Source organism: Lontra canadensis, unplaced genomic scaffold (genome assembly GCF_010015895.1).
Source record: "Lontra canadensis isolate GAN:19392208 unplaced genomic scaffold, GSC_riverotter_1.0 scaffold49, whole genome shotgun sequence".
Lineage (NCBI taxonomy): Eukaryota > Metazoa > Chordata > Mammalia > Carnivora > Mustelidae > Lontra > Lontra canadensis.
This window is the reverse complement of record NW_022631043.1, coordinates 14,455,320-14,480,503: the sequence shown is the minus strand read 5'-3', so window position 1 is coordinate 14,480,503 and position 25,184 is coordinate 14,455,320. Positions and strand designations below refer to the sequence as shown.

Genomic DNA, 25,184 nt, shown 5'->3' with positions numbered 1-25,184 from the left:
CTGGCCAAGGAGTCATAAACCTTGAGCCCCATTTTACAAATTCTGTTCAAGTGTCCCAAACATCCAGCTCCAGGGCAAAAAGGGAGGGAACAGAGAAAGACTGAGGAACAAGAAGTTTTGAGAAATCTCCTGCTATCCTGATGTTCTTATCATGCTGTGGCTGTTGTCAGCCTACAACATCTCAACGGACCAGAAAGTAAGTTTTTGAGGAGCAATGGGAATCAGTCAAAATGATAGAGGCAGCTTGAAAGGGCCAGAGCTGGCCAAGTCTGTGACAGTTTGAACATTACCACAAGTAGTGGTAGTAATGTATTATTAAACCATAGAATAAAATAAGAATCCGTGGGCCCATACTGATTTAAACAAAAAATTAGGAAAGAAGAGGAATCTCTTCAAACTAGAAAGCCAATTAATGAATGTAGAGGAATGATGGAGATAGAAAACCACTGTTTGGCTACTATCATCAAAATTATTGATTTAGGTATTTGTTGATATGGGATGTTGATACTTGTGGGGGAAATTTTGATGAATGGATGGAAATGTACATAGCCTTGAAGAATCTCCACCAAAAGATAATTATTCATTACTAAAGGAAAAAAGAGTATCTCTATAGTGGAGAAAATGACACCACCTTCACCAAATTAATGTCACCAGTAATGGAAGAAATAGACATCGTGGGCCTCCTGAGATCATTCACCAAACAGAACACAATGTACTTCTGTGTATTTCTACCAGAAGTTATAACCTGAATCTAAGCTTGAGGAAACATTAGCTAAACCCACCCAACCATGAGGGGCTTTATGCCAAATGGCCCGTACTCTTAAAAAATGTCAGTGTCATGAATGACAAAGTAAGAACTAAATGTTCAAGTTTAAAGGAGGCTAAGGAGACATGACGACTGGGTGCAACACATGACCCACGATGTGCTTTCTCCATAAAGGAAGTTATTGGGACAGCTGGTGGAAATTAGAGAGTTAGCTAGCTAGCTAGCTAGATCAATTAAGAATTATACTTTAGATGATAGTATTGTATCAATTTTACTTTTTCAGGCATTGATCATTCTTACTGTGACTCTGTAAGAGAATATTTCTTATTTTTAGGAAATATGGACTGAAATATGTAGGTAGGGATAAAAGGACATCATGTCTTCAACTTACTCTCACACAATTTAAAAGTGAAATTGTGTGTGTGTGTGTGTGTGTGTGTGTGTGTGCGCGTGTGTCGCATGCAACATGTGCAGGGAGAGAGAGAGAGCCAAGTCCCTCCTCCTTTCTGTGGACAGCTCCTTCCCGTCTGTCAGGCTTCGGTTTAAGTCAATAATTGTCGTACCATCTTCCCCTTTATTTTTTATTTTTTTTAAAGATTTTATTTATTTATTTGACAGACAGAGATCACAAGTAGGCAGAAAGGCAGGCAGAGAGAGGGAGGGGAAGCAGGCTCCCTGCTGAGCAGAGAGCCAGATGCAAGGCTCGATCCCAGGACCCTGAGATCATGACCTGAGCCGAAGGCAGAGGCTCAACCCACTGAGCCACCCAGGCGCCCCGATCTTCCCCTTTATTTTTTAAATGTTACAATAACATATGAATTATTTACCTGTGAGTGTATGCTCCATCCTGTGAGCCACCCGAACGTGAAGAAAGTGTTCACCTTGATGCCTCCATATCCCAGTGCTCAGCACCACCTGCTAGATATGGTCACTTATGAGCTCTGTGACCCTGAGCAGATCATTTAACCTCTCTTTCTTTTTACCTATAAAATGGGTTTCCCTCATAGGTTATCTCGAGAATTGAAATTATTTGCCATCTCTGGTACTTACTGCCAATTCTCTCTCCCTTTTTTCTGGGAGAGCACATTGATTAGTCTGGTCCCTTTCTTTTAAGTGATAGAAACTGCACTGGAGCTGATGGCAATGAAAGAGAGCAGCTCTTAGTGGGGGCCTCTAAACCCCTGGAGAAGTAGGTGAAACCAGGGACTCAAATGCCCTCAACTGCCCACCTCTCCTTCTCATTCTCCCTCTCTTCCTGTGTAAGCGTGTGCGTGTGTGTGTTCATGCATGTGTATATATATGTGTGTGTGTGTCATGTCTTTGCTTCTCCCTGTGTGTCATTTTTATTTGCTTAGCTTCCCGTCTTTCTCAGGCGGGAAGGCCGTCTCTGCAGCTGTGGCTCCCATCATAAATTCCTTCCAGAGAGCAACGGTGCTTCGACTCATCCCCCCAGGTCCAGTTAGAGGAGCTCCAGGGAAGAACTCTGACAGCCCTGACTCAAATCGTGGCACATTTGCCTGACCACTAGGGTCAGAGAGCTGGACACATAGAGCTCTCATTTGGGTTAGAATGGGCTGGGGACAATGCCTCCCACCCCCCAAGAGAAGGAGATGCCTTTCCAAGGAGGTGCAGACAAGTTCAGGCAGAAAAAAGCAGTGATGTCCACCATGAGAAACACATGTAACACAAAGCAGGGTATGTAGGGCATAGGGATAATTACAACAGCCTCTGTAAGCTCGTTATGTGTCTTTCTCCCTGGTTAAATTTCTGGCAATCTGGAAGCAGAGACAACACCTTAATTACGATTCTTTCCGCTATATCTAACACTGTCTGGGGTACACGGGGCATGGAGTAATGTCGCCTGAATAAATGAATGAACAGTGTAAACCCCAAAGCTTTCTTTTGTCCCTCTTGGTGCTTCTGTGATCCTAGTCTGGGGAAACAGTTACATAATGGCCCTCAAGGAGTCTCCAAGAAATCTGACTTCTCTCTCCTTAGTTATTTATGTCTTAGAATGGTCTCGCTGAGACTTGCCCATTCTCCTTTGCCTTCCTTGGCTTCTTCCGTGAGTTTCCATGTTCCTATTTATAACTCTCACTTGAGCCCAGCTATCTGGGCCTGATTATCTCCTCACTCCCTGCCTTCCTCCTACGAACAGAATGCTTTGGCTAACCTGAAATGGCTCTCGGGGAAGGTACAACTGCTCATACCAATGTCTTGTGGCTTCATCCAGTTCCCTGTCAAAGAAGGAGTAGCCTTTTTGGATTCCCTGCTGAGCACCTGCCTCAAGGACAGAACGGTCACTTAGCAGCTTTCCCGTTCTGTGTATGGAAAAGTCAAGAGATTGTGAAGGAAGTAATAGGGCCAGAGTCCCTGAGTTTCAGGCTAACTCGGTTCTGGGCTTTGCAGGTTCCAAATCCCTAGCCATGGCTAAGCCTTGGACACATTTCCTCAACCCATAGAGATGAAGCCAGCCACCGTGGGCTGAGTACCCAGGCCCTGTGTGGGGTGCTAGGACACTGCAATGATGCAGACCAGCTCCTGTCCTTGCAAGGCTCATGACCCCAGCAGGCAGCTGGGAAGGAAAACCATTAGTACAATGGAGTGTGACGTACCAAGTTTTTAGGCCATGAGTTGCACAACATAGAAGACATTAGGATGCTGCAAATGGCTTCAGCACCTGCCAAGACCTTGGTTTGACTCCAGAAAATCCTCTAGGGCTCATTTACCAATTACCCACTCACAAAAAAAACTCGTGAAAAATCCTTTAAAATTATTTATTTATGGTCATAGCAATTTTTAAGTTGGAGGAATCGTGAAGATAATCTGACCCCAAACCCTGAGTTCACAAGGGAACACACCAGATCTACAATTGCACAATTAAATCATCGCCATGGTGCACAAACTGCTCACAAGGATGTCATCTTAATAATGCGTATCATTTTCTGTTGGGAAAAGGATAGAAATTAAACACTGATGCATAAGACTTTGAGCTATACATACTAGGGTCACATTTAATTCTCCCAGTAAGGACGTGGATCTTCTTATCCATTTACAAAGGAGGAAACCGAAGCACAGAGATGTTAAGTGACAGCCCAAGGTCACAAAGCTGATAAATGATGGGTTGGGGATTTGAACTCAGGCTGACTTATTTCCAAAGTCTCTATTCCTATAAGAATGGAAATGTATTGAATTCCTGTTAAAAATCTGGGTCCTTGTCTAAAATATTCCAGTAACAAGTTATGTACGTGAACTGGAAAGCTCCTTTCATTCTATTGGGATCGAGTTTCCTGTTCCAATGATGAAAAGAATTGAGTGGGGTCAGTAACGGCAATATATTATATGACCCACAAATGGCTACCCTCTCATTCTATGCCCAAGACAGACATGACTATAAGATCAGGGCACCATTCTCCCCTGAGCTCAAATTGGGCTTTGAATGCAGAGCATCATACAATCAGTAGCCATTGGTACAAAGTAAAACTTATTTGCCACCTTTGGCTCTCTGAGTTCTCAGATCTTTGCCAGCTCTACTTAGCCTGTGCAAACTCTGGCCCTGGATTTTGTCATTTCTCTGCAATGCTGGAAGCAAAGGGGGAACAGCTTATCTGTGATTCTGCAGAAAGAATCCTGACAGATGCAGAGCCCTACTGTTTTGGCTGATGGCAGAGTTGTGCCCAGGACTCCATAGGGGAGGGTCAGCCATAAAAAGGAAGGGTTACAACCCTGCAGCATATGCTGGAATCTTCCCCTGTGCCTGACATTTACTGAGACATCACGTAGTTCTCTCACGAAATGAATCTCTATTGCTGAAATGGCTTCCTACCAGCAGTAAGGCCCCGGAGAGGTATATGGGAAAACACTACAGTCCTCACATGCGACTGGCACACCGGCCAGGAGGATGGCATGGGGCGGGGGGAGGTAATGGGGGACGGTTACTCAGAGTTATCTCTACGGAAGATATCCAAAAGTGCCAAGCTATGTCAGGTGGTTGAGCCTGGGACAGGAGGTGACTGAGGGATGGAACATCAGAAAAACATTGATATCTGACGCTGAGTGACAAGTGCCATCAAATGCCATGTGCAGAGGCAACACGCCGTGTCAGACCCAAGGGAGCACAGTACCCGGCCACATCACCAGGCTGTCCGGACCTCAGCAGTGTCTGCAGGGCACCCCAACCTGCCAACAGCCACCATGAAAAGAACAAATGGTCTGTCCTTCCAAGTGTCTATTTGAGCTCAGTGTCAAATTACCCCAGGCTGCCAGTGAGGGCCCATGACCCTGGCTCTGCCCTGGGAGCCGAGTCAGCCCAACTCTGAAGAAAGCCCGGCAGGCGCTGGGGGTAGAGAGTGCTACAGGCAAGACTGGTGGACGGGCACAGACCCAGTCCTTTTTTTTGTTTGTTTTTTAACTTCTTTTCAGCGTAACAGAATTCATTGTTTTTGCACCACACCCAGTGCTCCATGCAATACGTGCCCTCCTTAATACCCACCACCTTGCTCTCCCAACCTCCCACCCCCCAACCCTTCAAAACCCTCAGGTTGTTTTCAGAGTCCATAGTCTCTCATGGTTCACCTCCTCTTCCAATTTCCCTCAACTCCCTTCTCCTAACTCCCCATGTCCTCCATGCTATTTGTTATGCTCCACAAATCAGTGAAACCATATGATAATTGACTCTCTCTGCTTGACTTATTTCACTCAGCATAATCTCTTCCAGTCCCGTCCATGTTGCTACAAAAGTTGGGTATTCATCCTTTCTGATGGAGGCATAATACTCCATAGTGTATATGGACCACATCTTCCTTATCCATTCGTCCGTTGAAGGGCATCTTGGTTCTTTCCACAGTTTGGCGACCATGGCCATTGCTGCTATAAACATCGGGGTACAGATGGCCTTTCTTTTCACTCCATCTGTATCTTTGGAGTAAATACCCAGTAGTGCAATTGCAGGGTCCTAGGGAAGCTCTATTTTTAATTTCTTGAGGAATCTCCACACTGTTCTCCAAAGTGGCTGCACCAACTTGCATTCCCACCAACAGTGTAAGAGGGTTCCCCTTTCTCCACATCCTTTCCAACACACGTTGTTTCCTGTCTTGCTAATTTTGGCCATTCTAACTGGTTTAAGGTGGGCACAGACCCACTTCTTAAGTGGGCCCAGATCCCCTGCTCTCTGTACCCGAGACTGGGCTCTATTTCAGGGGGCTGTCTCTGACCCCGTTCTCGGTCTCGGCTCTCAGCCAGAGACAGTTGGTAGTGCAGGCCGTGAAGACTCATTAGGTGACGCGGAGAAAACAAACCACTTTCTCCCAGAAAGAGAAACCCACAGGAAGGATCCAGGTCTGTCCACCTGTTTGTCCAGCTCAATGATTCTGCAAGTGTGGCCCTCCAGCCAGGAGCATCAGTATCTTATTGCCATCACAACACATCAGCAATGTTAATTTAATATACTTCCCTCCTTGCAAGAGTCAACACAGCTTAGTGAGAAGACCAAAAGCCCTGGCAAATTCTCTGCTTCCGCCCCAGGCCTCCTGAATCAGCATGGGGCCCAGCAGGCTGTGTTTGAACCAGCCCTCCAGGTGGCTCTGAGGTCAACTGAAGTTCAAGAACACTTTTCCAGCGGAACAAGCTGACCCTCCAGAGCAGGGAAATCCCCCCTCGCTCCCCCCCACCCAGTTCCAATTTGTTAGGGACATGTCCCCTCTGGTCCTGGCTCCTGCAGCAGGTGGGAGAGGGTCCAGCCTCAGGACCATGTCATCCCTGTACTGTGGTGATAGGTCACTGTGGCCTGGGGTATACTTGTGGGCTTAAAAATGATGCATTAAACTGGTATTTGGGAAGGACTGAAGTGGAGGGGAAAACAAGCCTCTCCCTCATCTCCTTAATGTTCAGCCATTGAAATCCCATCATTACAGTCGATAATAACTACCATTTATCTAAATGTGGTCGTGAGCCAGGTGCTGTGGTGAGCACTTTACACATATCATCTTTCAGCAAATATTGAGGGATGTGGCTTTATTTTACCAAAGAAGAAACTGAGGCACAGTGAGGTTAGGCATCTAGTTGGAGGGCGTTCATGTCCTCCTAAGTGTCAGAGTTGGGACCTGGCTCACGTCCATCTGACTCTAACAAGTCTTGGCTATAACCACTGTCCTTTACTGTGCCCTCCAGAACACGCTTCGTCATAGTCGATGTGAAGCCAGAGTAAGACCACAAGTGTGAACTTCCTTGTACACAGTAGGCGCTTAATCCACGGTAGTACCCTCCCCTAGCCTTTTCAAACATTCATCCTCTGCTGCCTGGTCCTCACAAGGGCACCCCTGTATCACACTGCTTCTCTCTGATGTTTCTGGAGCCTGCTCTTATTTACACCCAGTCCCGCTAACAGAGACAGTGGGACACCAAGGCACACCCCTTCTCCAGCTTCCATGTCACTGTAACATCTCTGGACGCTTACCTCCTTCTCCTGAAGGACACCAAGGCCCTGCATGGTTGCCTGACCTGCCCATGGAAACAACAGCGCAAGAACCAGATTCTAGGTTTCTGGATTCCCGGCCAATCTCTCACACAGCACTGTTGCTTGGGGAAGAGAGTTGGGAATCCTGACACTGGCTGCCTGGTGGAAGGCACAGCTAAGGGTCAGGGCTGTCTCTTTGCCAGCTGGGGATAGTCACAAGCTACCAAGTGTTGTTCTAGCTGCTTCCTAGGGTAAAGCAGCTAAGGGTTATGGTGGTTAGGCACAGTGGATCTAGAAGCAGACAGCCTTGGCTCAAATCCCAGATACTGGTTTGTTTTTGGCCAAGTTACCTTACCTCTGTAAGACTCAGTTTCCTTACCTGGAAAATGGGGGTAATATTTACATGAGGCTGTTATGAGCATCATCTGTGTTATACCTGCTCTTTATACATGTTTTCTCATTGCATCCTACAAAAACACTTGGAAGTAGGTATTATGATCCCTGATAGCATGGGAAGAAACAAAGAGAGCTGAGAAATAGCCTGTCCCAGGTCCTATAGATGACAGTGATTTTAATAATGAGATCTAACATTTAGTAACTATGTGCCAAGCATAACAAAACAGGCTAGCTACAGTGGTCCCCAATATACAAAAAGTAAGAGCTGAGACACAGAGAGACTAACCTGCCAAGATCATAAAGCTAGTAAATGGCAGAGCCACAATGTCACCCATGAGGCATGGCTTCAGAATCTGAGCTCCTGACAGTTGTTTTCACCCCAGACCTCTGTCTGCTACACCTTGCTACTTAGGAATGAGCTGTGGAATCAGCCATTTCATGGGGTTGGGGTGGGGTGGGGTGGGGGGAGCTCTTCTTTACCTTTAACACCTTTGGTCCCCGGAGGAAGAGTTTAAGGTAAGTTACAGTCATCATCATTGCGTAGAGGTAGCTCTCCCAGTCCGAATGAGAGCTGATGGTCCAGTGAGAGCTGGCTTGCTCAGTGGAGTGCTACCAGCAGTGGATATGAGACAGCTCATTGCTGACACAAGGGGAATGAGCTGTCCTGCGCTTTGCAGAATGATCAGTGCCCCCCCAATGCATGGAACACCAGGGACTCCCCCTAGCCACTGTAATACCCCAAAAGCCCCCACGACTTTCACATGTTTTGGGGGTGCAGGGAGGATTCTGTCCCAGGTGAGAACCACTGAAATGGAGGATTACCTACTTCTCTCTCCTTTTTTCACTAATTGAGCGGGACCCAAGGAATCAGGAGAGAGCAGATGCAAACCAGGGACCTCCACCCATAGGAGACTGCGCGTAACTAAGTCCCAAATGGAGTGCTGGCGAGCGACAGGCAGGAGAACCCTGCTGAAGGAGGAAGACACGGCTCCTGCATATGTGGTCAGGAACAACTCTGTGGCAGCTGCCCTGGTTGGAGGTTAGGGCAGAGGAGGAGGCCAAGTGGAGAAGGGGACGTAACCCAAGTGAGGCCACTCACCCCCCTTCGCTGTTCAGCAGCTGGGAGAAGGCCCGGCAGAGGTGGAGAGCTCTGGGGCTGGAGGTTGGGATGCCAGGCCCTGGCAGGCTGTGTCACTGTGGTCGAATCATCTACTCTCCATTCCTCAATTTTCCCAGTGGCCTCCTGAGGGTGGCCTCCCTGCCAGCTTCCCAGAGCCGGAGGCTGACAGGACATCAGGAACATGAGGGTGCCCAGAACGGCGAATATCACTGGTAGTTTCCTTTGTGTCCAAGGCAAGTCTCTGGGCACTGAGTGCTGTTTCCTTTTGAATATCTGTCACCACTCATAGAAGAAGGAACTGTTGCCAGGCCCACATTTAGTGACTCATTTGTGCCCCCACCGGGGACACCAAGAGAGCACTTCCTCTCCAGGACAGTCACTGCCAAGTGCCCAAAACCTCGAGGGTAGAGTGTGTGGGCTGTCCAGAGTCCAGCGAAGGAGGCTGTGACCCAGACACAAGGCAGGCTCGCTGCCTTCACTGTCCCTCCATTAGGAAGATCGGAACAGGGGCTCCTGTCTGGCTCAGAGCCTACAGCCCTTGATCTAGATCTAGATCTAGATCTGGAGGTTGTGAGTTCAAGCCCCACACTGGGGAGTAGAGCTCCCCCTCCCCAAAAGGAATGCCAGGATGTAGCCATAAGCAGCATTTGAGGGCATTGTGGTTCAGGATATGATACGGGCTGTGGAGTTTTACATCATGTGTGTTTATGAGAAAGAAAAGTGAATGCTGCAGACTGAGCATTTATCATGCACTAGATACTGTGCTAAGAGCTTGACGTGCATTTGTCTCATTTAACCCTTGTAGCACATTGGGCACACCCATGAGGAAACTGAGGAATATAGAGTTAAGTGACTTGCCTGAAGTAGTACACCCAACTGGTGGGTGTGGTAAACAAAAAAACGCCCCCCATGTCCCTGACCCCCAGAACCTATGACAATGTTAGGTTCTTTGGCAAAGGGAATTTATATTGCTGATGAGATTAAAGTAAGATCAGCTGAGTTTAATGATTTATTTATTTATTTGAGATAGAGAGAGAGAGAGCATGTGTGTGTGTGTGTGTGTGTGTGTGTGTGTGTGTGTGGATGGGGAGGGGCAGAGGGAGAATCTCAAGCAGCCTCCCATGTGGAGTGCGGAGCCTGTCACAGGGCTCAATCCCAGGACCCTGAGATCATGACCTGAGTCAAAATCAAGAGTCAGGGGGCACCTGGGTGGCTCAGTGGGTTACGTCTCTGCCTTCGGCTCAGGTCATGATCCCAGGGTCCTGGGATCAAGCCCCGCATTGGGCTCTCTGTTCAGCAGGGAGCCTGCTTCCCCCTCTCTCTCTGCCTGCCTCTCTGCCTACTTGTGACCTCTCTCTCTGTCAAATAAATAAATAAAATCTTTAAAAAAAATCAAGAGTCAGATGTTTAACCCAATGAGCCACCGAGGCACCCCAAGACCAGCTGACTTTAAAATCAGGAGATTATCCTGGTGATCTGGCTGGGTCCGATGTAATCACAGGGGTCCTTTAAAGTGGAAAGCAAGGCAGAAGAGGAGAGGTGGGGGGCAGATGGAAGGGACCTAAGGGGAAGCAAAAATAAGCCTCTCTTTATCTCCTAACTTCATGTTCAGCCACTAGAATCCCATAATTACAGCTAATAATAGCACCAATTAGATAGACATTGTTATGAGCCAGGCGCCTTACTGAGCACGTCACACCAATCATCTCTCAGCAAAATTTGAGAGATGTGGCTTTATCTACAAAAGAAGAAACCGAGGAACAGTGCGGTTAAGCACGCTGTGGATCAAAGTCAGACCCACTACAGCAGCACCCCACCAAGCTGCTAATTTCAACGGCATACCCACTGCCTGCGGCGGGGTGGGGGGGAGGGCAGCTATGTGACTTCTGCCCCCCAAATCCTCCACGGGCTCAAGAAAGCCATTTAGCTTCAGTGCCTTCTGTCATTATCCTTGGTCTTCTCACATTGCAACTGGACCATTTTTCAAAGATACAGATTCTTTCTTCACTACTCAAGACTTGGTGAGAGGTGTTTCTTTTTGGTCTTGTCAGAAAATTTGTTTAGGGAGTAGTCAGGTATTTTTTATGTAATAATTGCACTCCAACATCTTTCTATGTTTACAATTCTAATTTATTTCTCTACCAAGAGATTTCTGGCATCTGAACCTCATTTCATAGGGGCCACCTTTGTGACAGAGTTCAGTCTCGGTCAACCAACTAACCAAGCGATTAGACTCCGCCGCACCACCTTGCACAGTGAGCCAAGGATTGCTACTCACCCTTCCTTCTTTCTGCCTTGGGTCTCCAACTGGGGTCTTAGCCCTACAGAATCATTCTCAGGTAGAACATGAGTAGTGGTTTCCTATAGTTAAGGAGAGGAATTGAGCTCAGAAACGCAATTCTTCTCTGACTTCATAAGCTCAGTGTTTTTGAATCATTCACTGTCATTTGCCTTCAGAACCTCCAGGAAAGAGAACAATGGAAGGCTCTACATCCAAGGATCTCAGAACAGTTACTCAATCTCTTTGGTTTCAGTCTCCCGTACTCTACTATCAGGAGGCTGAGTTAGGCAGTCCCAAAGGTCCCTGTGACCCCTACAAGACAGATCTACCCTAATTCTTCTAGGTATCAAGCCCTGATACCTAATCTGTTCCCCCTTCTATCTACTATTTGTTTAGAATCTACTGACTCATTCCCAGGCTCAGTAGCTCAGCTAATGAGCCTCCACTCATCACATTACATGAGTATACTTGTCTAGTTTATTACAGATACTCACATCAAACCTCCTTTTTTCCCTTGAAGAGTCATAAGACACACCAAAATACAGTGACTTCATCGGAAAGAGTAAAGCAATTCTAGAATGGAACAGTAAGAATCTACCCCGTAGTCCTCCCTACCCGTGGTTTTACCTACAGTTACCCACAGTCAACCAGTCTGGAAGCTGATGACGCTCCTTCTGACATGTTGCCAGAAGGTCAAGAGTGGCCTAGCCCTACTTCACAACACCTCCATCATTCACCTCACCTCATCACATCAGGCAGGCATTTTATCATCTCCCGTTATCACAGGAAGAAGGGTGAGTACAATTAGATATTTTGACAGAGACCACATTCACGTAACTTTTATTACAGTATATTGTTATAATCATTCCATTTTATTGTTGTTAACCTCTTACTGTGTCTAATTTATCAATGAAACTTTATCACAGGTATGTATGTATGGGGGGGAAAGAAGGATATAAATAGGTTCAGTACTATCTGTGGTTTCAGGCATCCTCTGGGGGTCTTGGAATGTATCGCTTGTGGATAAGGAGAGCTACTGTAGTAACATTTTCTGCCATTTGCTAAGCACCAACTATGTGCTAGATCAGTAGACATTTTGTATATACCTCATCTATTTCACTAAAACTCTAGAGACGATTATCTCCCCCATTTAAGGGATAGGCAAACTGGGGCTTAGAGAGGATAGGCTGACTTGCCCAAGATGAAAACATGGGTGGTGGGTTAAGTGGGATTCCTCACATAATCCATTTGGCCCCAAAGTTAATGTTGATTTTACTGCACTATGTATCAGATGAAGTGCTGGCTTCCTTCTTCATTTCCAGAGCCCTTTGTTTATACCAATTATTCAAGGCTTGACCACACCCACCCTGTATTGTATCATTTTCTCCAGATCTGCCTCACCTAATGGTCCGTCAATGCCCTGGAAAAGGTCACTTACTCATCTTATTCATCTCTCTATTCCCTTTCTCAGCCCCAGACCTAGCTCCCAGCAGGTGTACAATATATGCTCGCCAAATAGTGTGCATTAGTATTCCAAAAACGTCTCTTGCAGTGAATACTAGGCTGATGAATTCTGATGAACAAAGCCTTTTATAAACAGCACTTTAAGAGAGAAAAATAGGCATTTGTCATACTGTCCATTATAAACATCGTCAGCTAAGCCTCTTTTTCCTTATGCCCCAATTTTAAAAAGTTAAGTTTGATCCATTGGATGGCCTATTTTTTTTTTTTTTTGACGCTATTACCGTTGCTAGAACTGCGATCAGATGGCTCCGTGGGCATACACTCAAGCACAGGAGAAATGTGATTAGTGCCCAGATTCGCCTGCCATCCGCTGGCTTGTCAGTGTCTGCTTCCAGGGTGCTAATGAGCATAATCACAACTGATTCGGTCCCTGAGGTCCATTGTGTAGACTCTAGACTCCTGCTGATTCGAATCTTGATTTCCCCAGATTCCTAGGGAGTTCTGAAGTATGGAGAAAAGCAAAGGACCAAACAGCAAAGTGAATCCTTGGCTGTCACACCCTTCCGTGCCCAGAGACCTGTCACTTTGTCTTCCAGACACTTTTCCTTGGTTAATATATTAGGATAGAATTATGAGGCTCAAACAAGGCATCTCACTGATTCACTGTCAGCCAAGACAGCAGTCTCTGGGGTGAGGTGCAGATCTGCTTCTTGGACTTAAAACGTGGACACTTTTCTGGCAATTTTTTTTCCTCTGACATAAGGGCAGTGTTGGATCAAAAGATGCCTGCAGACTCAGATGCCAACACCTACACTCTGGCTGGCATAGCATCAAACTTGCATTGTTTCCCTAGTGGAAATTTTTGTAGTTAGGATATTTTCTATTTGAGGCATTCAGTAAATCCCAAATTCAGAGCTGAAGGAAACTCCAAAATCCCTACAATTAAGCTTTGTAGTATTACATGCAGTAGAACTCTCAAAGCATCAACCAGTAGCCAGCCCAGCTTCCAGAACAGAACCTGAATCCTTCTTCTTGTCCTCATTCCCAGCACTCCCACCCCACTCCAGGCCACCATCATCCCTCATATGGATGGACCACTGCCATTGCCTCCTAAGTGGGGTTTCCGCATTGCCCCCGACGTATCAGCCAGAATGTTCTTTGAAAGAGATAAACCAGATTGTATCACTTCTTTGCTTAAACCTTCTAGTGGATTTCTGCTGTATTTAATTCTTTTTTAATTTTTTTAGAAACTGTTTATTTTCCATCAACCTTATTTCCTTTTTGTTTGCCTTTGTGGAGAGCAGCTTTGGACCACCCCAGGTTTGTTCCTGTCCATTCTGTGGCCTAAACAGTGGGAGATGCCAACCAGGCTTCCTTGCAGGCTAAGCACCCTGCTCTCCAGTAGGGCAGTGTTGACTAGGCACAGAGGGCACCTGCATGCCTTCAGACCAGCCAGTCTGGGACCTTAGGTGGAGTAACAATGAACTCAGGAGCTGGAGCAGCCCATTCACCCTGAAAGTCCCCCTGGGTCACAGCTTTTTGAGCAGTTGTCTGCTCTTCCTTTTCAATCCCTTCAGGATCTCTGTTGAAGTAGAGATCGGGAGTGACCACCCATCGGTGTTCACAGGAAATGGTGCCACAGAGGCGCAGAACATCCCGGTCCAGGATCACCACATCAGACCCACTGAGCGAGCTCCGTTGTTGTTGCAAGGGATGGCAGTGTCCACATAGCTCAGAGGAGAGTCTGCGCTACACAGAGTGATAGTAGACTCCTAAGATGCCTCTGTGACAGGCCAGTGGTCTGCCCTGGCTTTGGTAACTATCAGACGTCTCAGCTCCCAGAAGCCTGCCTGGATCTGGTTAGCAGAAGTTCCAGGAGTGAAGCAGCCGGCAACAGGAATGGCTCGAGTGGCAGCAGCAGACATCAGCCCAGCTCGCCCGCCAGGGTTCCTGGATGATAGAACACTGACATCATCTGGGTTTTCAGTGGTGACAATGGCACGAGCTGCCCACAGAAGCTTTTCCCAGGTCCCCTTCAGATTCATGCTGTAGATGCTTTCACTTTTCCTTCTGTAGATGTATTGCTCCATTTGGAAGTCAAGGTTGGTGCCACCCAAGAGGGTTCCAGCAGCAAGGAATTTGAGGATATCCTCCCTCATCTGTAGGATGTCAAGGGTTCTGGAGTTGTGGAATTTTCCCTTTAAGTTACGATGGGAATGTATGGGCCCCTCCCTGAGTAGCACAGAAAGGGATTCCCACTGCATTTAACTAAACTCTAATATTACCATAGCCAACAAAGCCCTAGAGGTCTGGCTCCTGCCTCCTTCTCTGACTTCATCTCTTTCCACTCTCCTCCTTGCTCTCCACTCTAGACTCAAGGCCTTTGACTGTCCCTAGAACACAGTGATATCTCTTCCCTCTAGAATGTGGGGTCTTTGTCCTTTCCAGTGATGGAACTTTCTCTAGAACCTAACACATCTTGCACATACTAGGTGCTCAATAAATTTGGGTTGAAAGAATGAATTAATTGTATCTGATTTATAATAAGAAAGTGTTCAATCTATTTGTGGTATAGAAAGGTTTCCTGGAGGAACTGTCCTTTGGTCTGATTCTTGAAGCATGAGGGGTCTCAGGCCAGGTGCGCAGAGTGAGACAGGATGTGGAATGGGGAACAGATGTGTAATTCATGGCACCGTGCACCATGAGCCAGGCTGGTGCACCATGCTCTGAGAGCATGCAGAGGAAGTGACTCAAGCAGGCCAGAGGTTTGGCAGGAGTCTTTAGCAAGGAAATGATATTTGAGCTGAGACTTGATGACTGAAGACACAGCTCACAGACAAAAATGAGAAAGAAGCATTTCAGGCAGTGTAAGCTTCCTGGGCCAGGCAGAGGGAGAGTATGGGAGATGATGGTGAGAAGGGGGTATGCCTGCTAAGTATCTAGGATTTTTTTTTCTGGAGAAAAATATAGAAAATAGAATACTATTTTCACCACACCATTGAAAGTAAACAGATAAACACTATTGCCGAACAATAAGAAAAGGGACTCTGGCAAAAACAACAAGGATGAGTCAGAGAAGGCTTGAATAGATCTGGTTTTAAGTACACACAGTCAAATAACTATATATGTACATCCAAAACATATTTTCTTTGTTATTTTTGTTTGGTCAAAGGGCTTTATGCACAACCAGATTTTCATGTTCAGATGGGCTTCTCTAACAGTGGTGAAGGACTAGATATTTAAATTTCCTGTCTATCATGCTCAATACATTTGTAAAATAGAGCAAAAATAGCATGAACATCAAATTGTAGTAAGTGTTCCCAAACACTCTCAATTTCTATACTTATTTCTTCCTGGCCTGGTAAAAACCACATGGTGGACCAGGTCTGATTCATGGACCACATTTTGAACCACTAACTGGCAGGGAGGCAGTGGAGGCCATCTAGAAAGGTCCGGGCAGAAGATGGTCTCAGGACATCATTTGGTCTCAGGACATCATTTGGTCCAGACCCCTGCCTTTGGGCAGGTGGACAAACAAATCTCCTATCACTCAGTATCCTGGGTTATAATTTTGTGCTTCTTATTGATATTTATTTCTCCATGACCCTGTCACTGAGAGTTGGAGTCATCTACAAACTCATAAATACTATGTGACTGAAGAAGGGAGTCCCTTCCCAAGGCAAGGAGATGGTATTCTGCAGAAATACTTGTTATTCTTCAATAGCCACTGCCCATTAACCCTCCCATGGGTTGAAGAATGTTACTTTGAGGACATTTTGGCTTGGAATTCAGCACATACTCTCTGACCTACCAGAAATAACAAAAGGAGTGTTTTGAATTTACACATCCAACTTCATAAATGTATGTGTTTCATTCGGATATGTTCGGGTGCCCCCAATCCATCTTTCTTGTCCACGCAGTGGTCACATTATAGTTTGATCTTACTGTTTATTTGGCATAGTATGGTGAAAACAGCTTGGGTTGTGGAAATATGTTGGAATTCAGTTGTCATTTTACTAGTTCTATTTGGCAAATAAAGTGACAGAATTTCTATGAGGTTTAACATCTTCATCTGAAAAAATGTGAAAAATAACTTTCATTTCAGAGTCGTTTTGAAGATTAAATACTTGGCACACAGTAGCTGCTCAGGAAATTCGGGGCCCTTTACTTTATTTACTTTGCTCCCTGTAGTACCGTTAGCCATGGGCTGGAGGAAAAGATTGAGGCTCTCTCAATCGCCTTTAGTTATAACAATTACTGGAGTCTATCCTCCGGTGGTTTCTGCTACACCCAATGCAACAAATCCTTCATCCTAAGTAATTAGCAGCAAATGCATAGTTTCTTGTGGAGCCCAGCCCTATCTGGTCCCAACACAACTGGTGTAATGAGAGCAAGCTCTGGAATCTCATAAACCTCAATGTGCTCAGGCTGTCCCTAAGCACTTTGAATTGAGCTTGCTGTAGAAGAGGGCTCTGTTGGCTTTTGCCCTTCCTTTGAGTTTGCATTAATTACCTGTTGAACTGAGTTTATAGACCAGAGCCAGATGTATAAGATCAAAGGGAAACTGGGCCTCAGGGAAGGGACTGGAAATTGCTTCAGAATGCCTTTAAGTGACATGAATGGCGGTGACTCCCTAAGCAAGCCCTAAGCGGGACTTCTCCAGGATCTGGGCAGACTCTCTTTAGACTGTCCAAGAGGACAGAGGGCTCCCCAACACTGGCTGAAACACCCTGTGTGAAATATGTGCTTCCTGGCTGCCTGGTCAGTCTAGGCAGAAGCTCAGGAAGTGAGAACCACCATGAAAACAGTCTTTGGCTCTGAACAGTGACCAAGAGAACCTCTGAACCCCAGCTCTCTCTCCCCTTCTCCACACAGTCCTGCCAAGCTCTGCCCTGCCCTGTCTGGTTCAAGAGTGCCCGTGCACCCCGAGGCCACTGCTAGTGTGCCCCTGGGAATGCTGGGCCTCTCTGCTCAGTGTTGGTGCCCCTTTGCTCTGTTCTCATTTCCCTGACTCTCCCTCCCAAAGAAATGGGCTGTCCTTGGAGTGATTCTGGAGGTAATGATGACAGCCAACAAGAAAATGTCCAACAGCTCCTGGGTCCAATCTCAGCTCCTCCTCTTACTAGCCCTGTAACCCCCAAGTTTCACCTTCCTCACCTGCAAATTGTGGGTGACAGTGATGCCGGTCTTATGTGGTTGTGCAATGGATCGATAATGTGGTAAAGCCCTTAGTACAGTGCTTGGCACAGAGTGGATATTCAACAAATATTCTAAATACTGTGGTTGTTATTTTTATTATTAATGAGAAGCTGGCATGCCTATTCCCAGATCATCATAAATATATTAGTTTTGTAGGGCTGCTGGAACAAATTACCATAAACTGGATGGTTTAATACTAAAAAAATGTATTCTAGAGACCAGAAATCTGAAATCGAGGTGTCAGCAGGGCCTCACTTGCTCTGAAGGCTCTAGGGAAGAATCTCTTCCTTGCCCTTTGTAGCCTCCCCTGGCTGTGGGCATCCCTGGGGGTTTCCTGGCTCCTAGCTACATCGTTCCAATCTCTGTCTTCACATCGCCTCCTCCGTGTGTCCCTATCCTCTTCTCTGCCTTATTTCCCTTTCCCACTTTCTTCTAAGGACACTTGTGAAGGTATATAGAACCCACACAGATGATTCCAGACCATTGCCTCATCTCATCTGTTACTACATAAGGTAGTACTCACTCTTCTGCCATACAGGTAATATTCATAGGGTCCAGGGGTTGGGACATACTTTACTGGAGGCTACCCAGGTAAACCCACTACAGAAGACATACCTGAGGGAAAATGGGTTTGGGAAGGAGGGCTTTTGCTTGCTTCTTGTTCAAGAGTCTCAAATCCTCACAGCATTTGATTATCAGCAGCAAAACCCCCTTTACTGTTTCTCTAGGAACCCACTCATGACCATGGCAGATCCTAATATAGTTACTAGGTCCCTGGAACCATGGTATATATAATATAGCCTGGGAGTGAGTTTGTGGGATGGTGGGATGAGAAGGAATAGGCTATAGGGACTAAAGATATGTCGCTGGAACAAAGGAACTATTAATAGAGAAAGAACATCAAATTTTGGTTCACATTATACATAACAGTGGGGATGCTGTAAATTGGCCAAGCCTAGGATCATCTGGTCTTATCTTATGTACCTGGATATGAACTAAATATGAACTAAGCAATGTTTAATCTTCACTTTTTAAAAAAAAAATTATTTTATTTTTTTCAATGTAATCTTCACTTTTGATGTTAAGTGGTTTTGATGCCCTCAAAACTGTTATGTATTACTCTCCATCACTGATCACTGAGGAGAGAGAGACATCATGTTCAAAGGGACACCATGCCTATTGTGTTCCATGGATTTGTGGAATATGATGTCACCAATACCTTGCATTTGTATATAAAATGGCAGCTCTGGGGGAGATGCAGGGGAGAAATGGCCCTTCTTATGAGGTCAGAGGTCTCAGCAGAGTTTCCAAAGCATGAGTTGGTAGAAGTGGAGGAAGAAAGCTTCACCTTTTCTTACCCTAGACCAGCCCCATGACTGCTGCATATCCTCACCTTTCATGGGACTCAGTGGTCTCATTATAAAATGAGAGGGTATAGTGGGCTAAATAATATACTCCCCCCAAGATAACCATGTCCGAATCCCCATAACCTGGGAATTTCACCTTATTTGGCAAAAGGGACTTTGCAGATGTGATTAAATCAAGGATCTTGAGATGGTGAATTAGCCTGGATTATCTAGGTGGACCTAAATGTGATCATAAGTGTCCTTAGTAAGAGGGAGGCAAGAGGGAGGTTTGACTACAGAAGAGAAGTCAGTGGTGACTGAAGCAGAGATCAGAGAGGTATATCCCCAATCCAAGGACTGCTGGCTGCCACCAGAAGGTAGAAGAGGCACAGCACAGATAATCCCCTGGAGCTTCCCAAAGGAACCAGTTCTGCTTACATCTTGGTTTTAGTGCTGGAAGACCCATTTCAGACTTCTGACTTGCAGAACCATAAGAAAATAAATTTCTGTTGTTTTAAGTCATTACATTCATGACAATTTGTTCCAGTAGCAATAGGAAAGTAATGCAAGGGGTTAGGCCATATACCTGTAGTCATGATAATTATACAAGAATCTTCAAGGGCTCAGCTTGGACCAAGCATTCTGTAACAAGTTGTGCTCTTACTTTACTCCCAAAGACAACACTAAGAGGTAAGTATTGTTAGTCTCAGGGAACCAAGAATTAGAATTAGAGAGGTTCATTAACTTTGCTAAAATTAAACAAGTAAATGGAGGACTGGGATCTAACCTCAGGCCCAGCTGTTTACTAAGGATCCATGAAACACTGCCTGCTTTTATATAAGAAATTTCTTGATATTTTTAACTTCGTACATTTAAGGAAAAAAAAAAACCAATTCATGACATATAAGTTAATTCAATTTCTACTTTCCAGTGGTACCCTAAATATCAGTGCGTCTATGTGCAAAGTGAGATCTTCTTCTCAGGATATGACACCACCATTTCTTAGATTATGAGTTAAAATTGCCTTTAGCCTATGAAAATGCAATTTCAGTAACGTAAGAACTCACTCAATGGGAAACAAATGTCTAGCCCTTAGATTAGATAAAAATAAAAGTGTTTTCCAAAGTGGCTGCACCAGCTTGCATTCCCACCAACAGTGTAAGAGGGTTCCTCTTTCTCCACATCCTGTCCAACACATGTTGTTTCCTGTCTTGCTAATTTTGGCCATTCTAACTGGTGTAAGGTGATATCTCAATGTGGTTTTAATTTGAATCTCCCTGATGGCTAGCCACTTTGGAAAACAGTGTGGAGATTCCTCAAGAAATTAAAAATAGAGCTTCCCTAGGACCCTGCAATTGCACTATTTACACCAAAGATACAGATGTAGTGAAACGAAGGGCCATCTGTACCCCAATGTTTATAGCAGCAATGTCCACGGTCGCCAAACTGTGGAAAGAACCAAGATGCCCTTCAACGGACGAATGGATAAGGAAGATGTGGTCCATGTGCACTATGGAGTATTATGCCTCCATCAGAAAGGATGAATACCCAACTTTGTAGCAACATGGACGGGACTGGAAGAGATTATGCTGAGTGAAATAAGTCAAGCAGAGAGAGTCAATTATCATATGGTTTCACTTATTTGTGGAGCATAACAAATAGCATGGAGGACAAGGGGAGATGGGGAGGAGAAGGGAGTTGAGGGAAATTGGAAGAGGAGGTGAACCATGAGAGACTATGGACTCTGAAAAACAATCTGAAGGGTTTGAAGAGGTGGGGGGGTGGGAGGTTGGGGGAACCAGGTGGTGGGTATTAGAGAGGGCATGGATTGCATGGAGCACTGGGTGTGGTACAAAACCAATGAATACTGTTACGCTGAAAAGAAATAAATTAAAAAAAGTGTTAATAAAAATTATCTTAAGCCTGAATATATGGCAAAGGCCCATACACTGTGTCCTTATAACGTCTTACTGCAGCACCATTGAACAGGCCCACCTAAGAAGGGTTTCATTCTCTTGGCTAGTGTTTCTCAAACTTTTTGATCTCAGGACTCCTTTAACTATTGAAAATTATTGAAGACCTTTTACTACATGGGTTATATTAACTGATATTTTATCATCTTAAAGATTAAAAACTTAAAAATTCAAAATGCTTATTAATTCATTTAAATAATAATAAGCTCTTTCCATATGAATACAAGCCACATTTTTATGAAAAAATAAATATGTTTCCCAAAGCCAAGTTATTTAGTGAGAAGAGTGGGATTATTTTGTATGTTTGCAAAATCCTCTAATATCTGGCTTAAAGAAGACCTCTGGATTCTCAAACATGCTTCTGCATTCAGTCTGCTGTGATATGCCAGTTAGCTGGGGCCTGGGAACATAATTCTGCTTCAAAGAGATACACAGTTTGAAAAGGCAGAGCAGGGGAGAGACAGAATTTAATGGCCTTTCCAGGTAACTATGGATACTTCCCTCTGATACAGCACCTAACTTGGCTAGTGATAGTTTCTTAAAGCTTACTGACAATATGGAACCTGAGATATCAATGAACTTTTTGAACTCTGTTCCACTAAAGTCCACTGAGCTATCTCACCCTTTAAATGAATGTTTTACCCACGTACGGATTTTGTGCCATCATGCATTGATCATTTGGAAAATACTGGTTCACTGAGTTCTGCAAAGGTTCCTAATGTTAATCTGGCTCATGGTGCCAAAAAAAAAATAGTTTTAAAATTCGAATTTTCACTTGAAAATGTGAATTTTGTCATGGCCATAAATTCTGCCAGTAAGTTTTTCTGAAGTTCCAGATTCGCTTCATTGATTTTTGAGAAACAATTTGCCAAATACCCAAGGCTGAATAGCCATTGTTTGTCAGTTTTTTGTGTCTGTTTTTTTTTATAATCTTTTTTTTTCAGCATAACACTATTCATTGTTTTTGTACCACACCCAGTGCTCCATGCAATCCATGCCCTCTCTAATACCCACCACCTGGTTCCCCCAACCTCCCACCTCCCCACCTCTTCAAACCCTTCAGATTGTTTTTTTCAGAGTCCATAGTCTCTCATGGTTCACCTCCCCTTCCAATTTCCCTAACTCCCTTCTCCTAACTCCCCATGTCCTCCATGCTATTTGTTATGCTCCACAAATAAGTGAAACCATATGATAATTGACTCTCTCTGCTTGACTTATTTCACTCAGCATAATCTCTTTCAGTCCCATCCATGTTGCTACAAAAGTTGGGTATTCATCCTTTCTGATGGAGGCATAATACTCCATAGTGTACATGGACCACATCTTCCTTATCCATTCGTCCGTTGAAGGGCATCTTGGTTCTTTCCACAGGTTGGCAACCGTGGCCATTGCTGCTATAAACATTGGGGTACAGATGGCCCTTCTTTTCACTCCATCTGTATCTTTGGGGTAAATACCCAGTAGTGCAATGGCAGGGTCATAGGGAAGTTCTATTTTTAATTTCTTGAGGAATCTCCACACTGTTCTCCAAAGAGGCTGTACCAACTTGCATTCCCACCAACAGTGTAAGAGGGTTCCCTTTTCTCCACATCCCCTCCAACACATGTTGTTTCCTGTCTTGCTAATTTTGGCCATTCTAAGTGGTGTAAGGTGGTATCTCAATGTGGTTTTAATTTGAATCTCCCTGATGGCTAGTGATGATGAACATTTTTTCATGTGTCTGATAGCCATTTGTGTTTGTTTGTTTGTTTGTTTGTTTGTTTTTAAGGAAAAATGGTGTTCCTTGAAAAAAAAGTGGCAAGTTCTTCTCATAACTCCAACGACAGCCTGATTGTCTTTCCCCTGGATAACCACACACCTTGGTACGCATCAGGAGCGTTTTATGTCCTCTGTACTTTCCATTTCACTGCATGGAATATTAAAAACAGATGTACTCAAAGTCAAGATTTAAGACAATTAATACTTTTTACTGCTTCATCAAGGACATCCTTAAGTGAAACAGGTGGGCTTCTTTTGCAGCCAGGACATGAAGTAAAGAATGCACTAACCCCCAGAGTAGTTTGGGCCCAAGACCTTGGTTTGCACCAAAGTGCCACATTTCCACCCACAATGCTTCTGCCTCATCAATGTATGTGTCAACACCATAAAGATAAATAAATAAAAATGGCTGAAGGGCAAATAACATCTTGGTGTTATTGTGAAAACAGGTTTGACATCATGTATTCCCAGAAAGGGTTTCAGATTCCCCATGGATCCATGTACCACACATTGAGAACCTCCATCCTAAGACACCTTCTAGTTCTGAGAATCCTTGACCCTTCCCTAAGACCAGATTTCCTAGATGACTTTATGTAAACCTATCCTCACAACTGATGCCACAAAAAAGAGAAGAGTAGCCCCGATACTCCTGTTACACTTCATTCCACTTTGATTCTGAATCAAGACATGTGAGGTATGCCTGGGGGTGGGGGGCAGGAGGGTGTTAATCATCCGTGAGCATCCAGTTGATGCTGGACAGCATCTTGTGTCACTCTGAGTTGGAGAATACGAAGGAAGTGACCTATGTCAGGGTTCCCATAGAGTGTCTAAGGCCTTAGACACTTCTGGACAGAGTTTTCAGGAAATAGCCTCCTTTCTGCGGGGCTGTTTATCTCTTTCCCCAGTTAGTTCCTCCTGACATCTAACATTAGACATGTAAAGCAGTGATTTCTGGTCTAGGCCAGCCACTCCATAACTATAATCCTGCAGGAAACCATTACTCTTTTCATTTCAAGATGACTGATTTAAAAAAACTAATTATGGCAGGTCATAAAAACAGAATTTCAAAGGGTGCTTTGGGGACAGAGTGACCTGGTAAATAATTATTTTCCCTCGTATCTATCTCTCTAACTGCATGGAAGACTTTATCACTGTCTTCCTGATGAGCAGCTTTTAAGAATTAGCTGGGATTCAGAGAATTGGGGAAGTGGGATGGAGATGACATTTGCACCAAGACACAGGTTTTTAAGGTATTAATAAATCTAAATGTGTCCTATGAAGATAAACAATGTGGCTGCAGAGCACTGGGGCTATTTAGAAATCTGCAAAGATTCTCTGAACTAAATGTCAGGGTAGAGATTCTTTGGGGTTGGGTATCAGGTTGAAATTGATGAGATTTCACCACAGTAATACAATTGATCTCAGCCCTCCACCTCTGGAGCTATCAAGGGGCATCCTCTGTGACCTTGAGGATTTAGTCAAATTGGCACAAAAGAGGTAAAACATTCTCTCAGAGAGAATTGTATAACAAGCCAATGTGCTGGCTGAGAATTCCTAGGTCCCCATCTTCCCTGTCAATTAGTTTCTTTTCTACTTAACAAATATTATTGTTTTCACATCCACCCTGTGCCAAACTCTGAATAGGGCACTGGGAAGAATATGAAAATTATTAATATGAAACCCTTTATCTCAAAGTTTTTAATTTTGTTCATAATTTAAGAATTATGCACAAAAAAACTATAAGAGCTATACAAACAGTAATGAAAAGCATGGGTCTTCCCCTTCCTAACTGTGTGACATTCAACAAGTTATATAAGCTTTCTAAATTTCAGATTTCTCATCTATAACAAGGGGATAACCCTAGTACCTCCCTTGTATGGTTGTTCTGAACACTAAATGAAATAACATGTGTAAAGAGCCCTGTTCAGAGCCTGTACCTTGCATTCCAAATATCTGAGTCAATTATAAAAACTACCATTTTTGAGTGACTTTCTCTCCTAACAATAACCAGGGAGCATTATTCCCTTTACAAATGATGGAATCTGAGGCTCAAGAAAATAAAATAATTCACTATACCATGATACCCTTCGGATGAGAATCATTGCAAAAAAGCAGAGAAAGGGACAGGAATTGAAAAGATATGGGTCATTAATAGTTCTGGTAGCCTATCTCCAAAATGGCACCCCAGGAACCATAGTATTTGTGTCCTTGTGTAGCCCTCTTACTCAGTGAATAAATAAACACATGTGGCATCAGTAATGCCACATGATGTCAGAGCTGGCTTAAAGGAGCCTAGCAGCTCCCCCCTGGCTCCTTTGGGATGCTTGCTCTTTGGATGCTCCATCTTGGAGCCCAGCCACCATGCTGCAAGATACTTAAACCCAAGCTGCTGCCCCAGCCACGCTCAGAGACAACAACCAGCACTAA

The 25,184-nt window shown here is 44.6% G+C and overlaps 1 pseudogene; it reads right to left on the bottom strand.

Annotated features, from left to right (window-relative positions):
- Positions 1 to 2,505: 2,505 nt before the first annotated feature.
- On the bottom strand, positions 2,506 to 14,745 carry LOC116876991 (annotated as a pseudogene).
- Between the last annotated feature and the right edge of the window lie 10,439 nt (positions 14,746 to 25,184).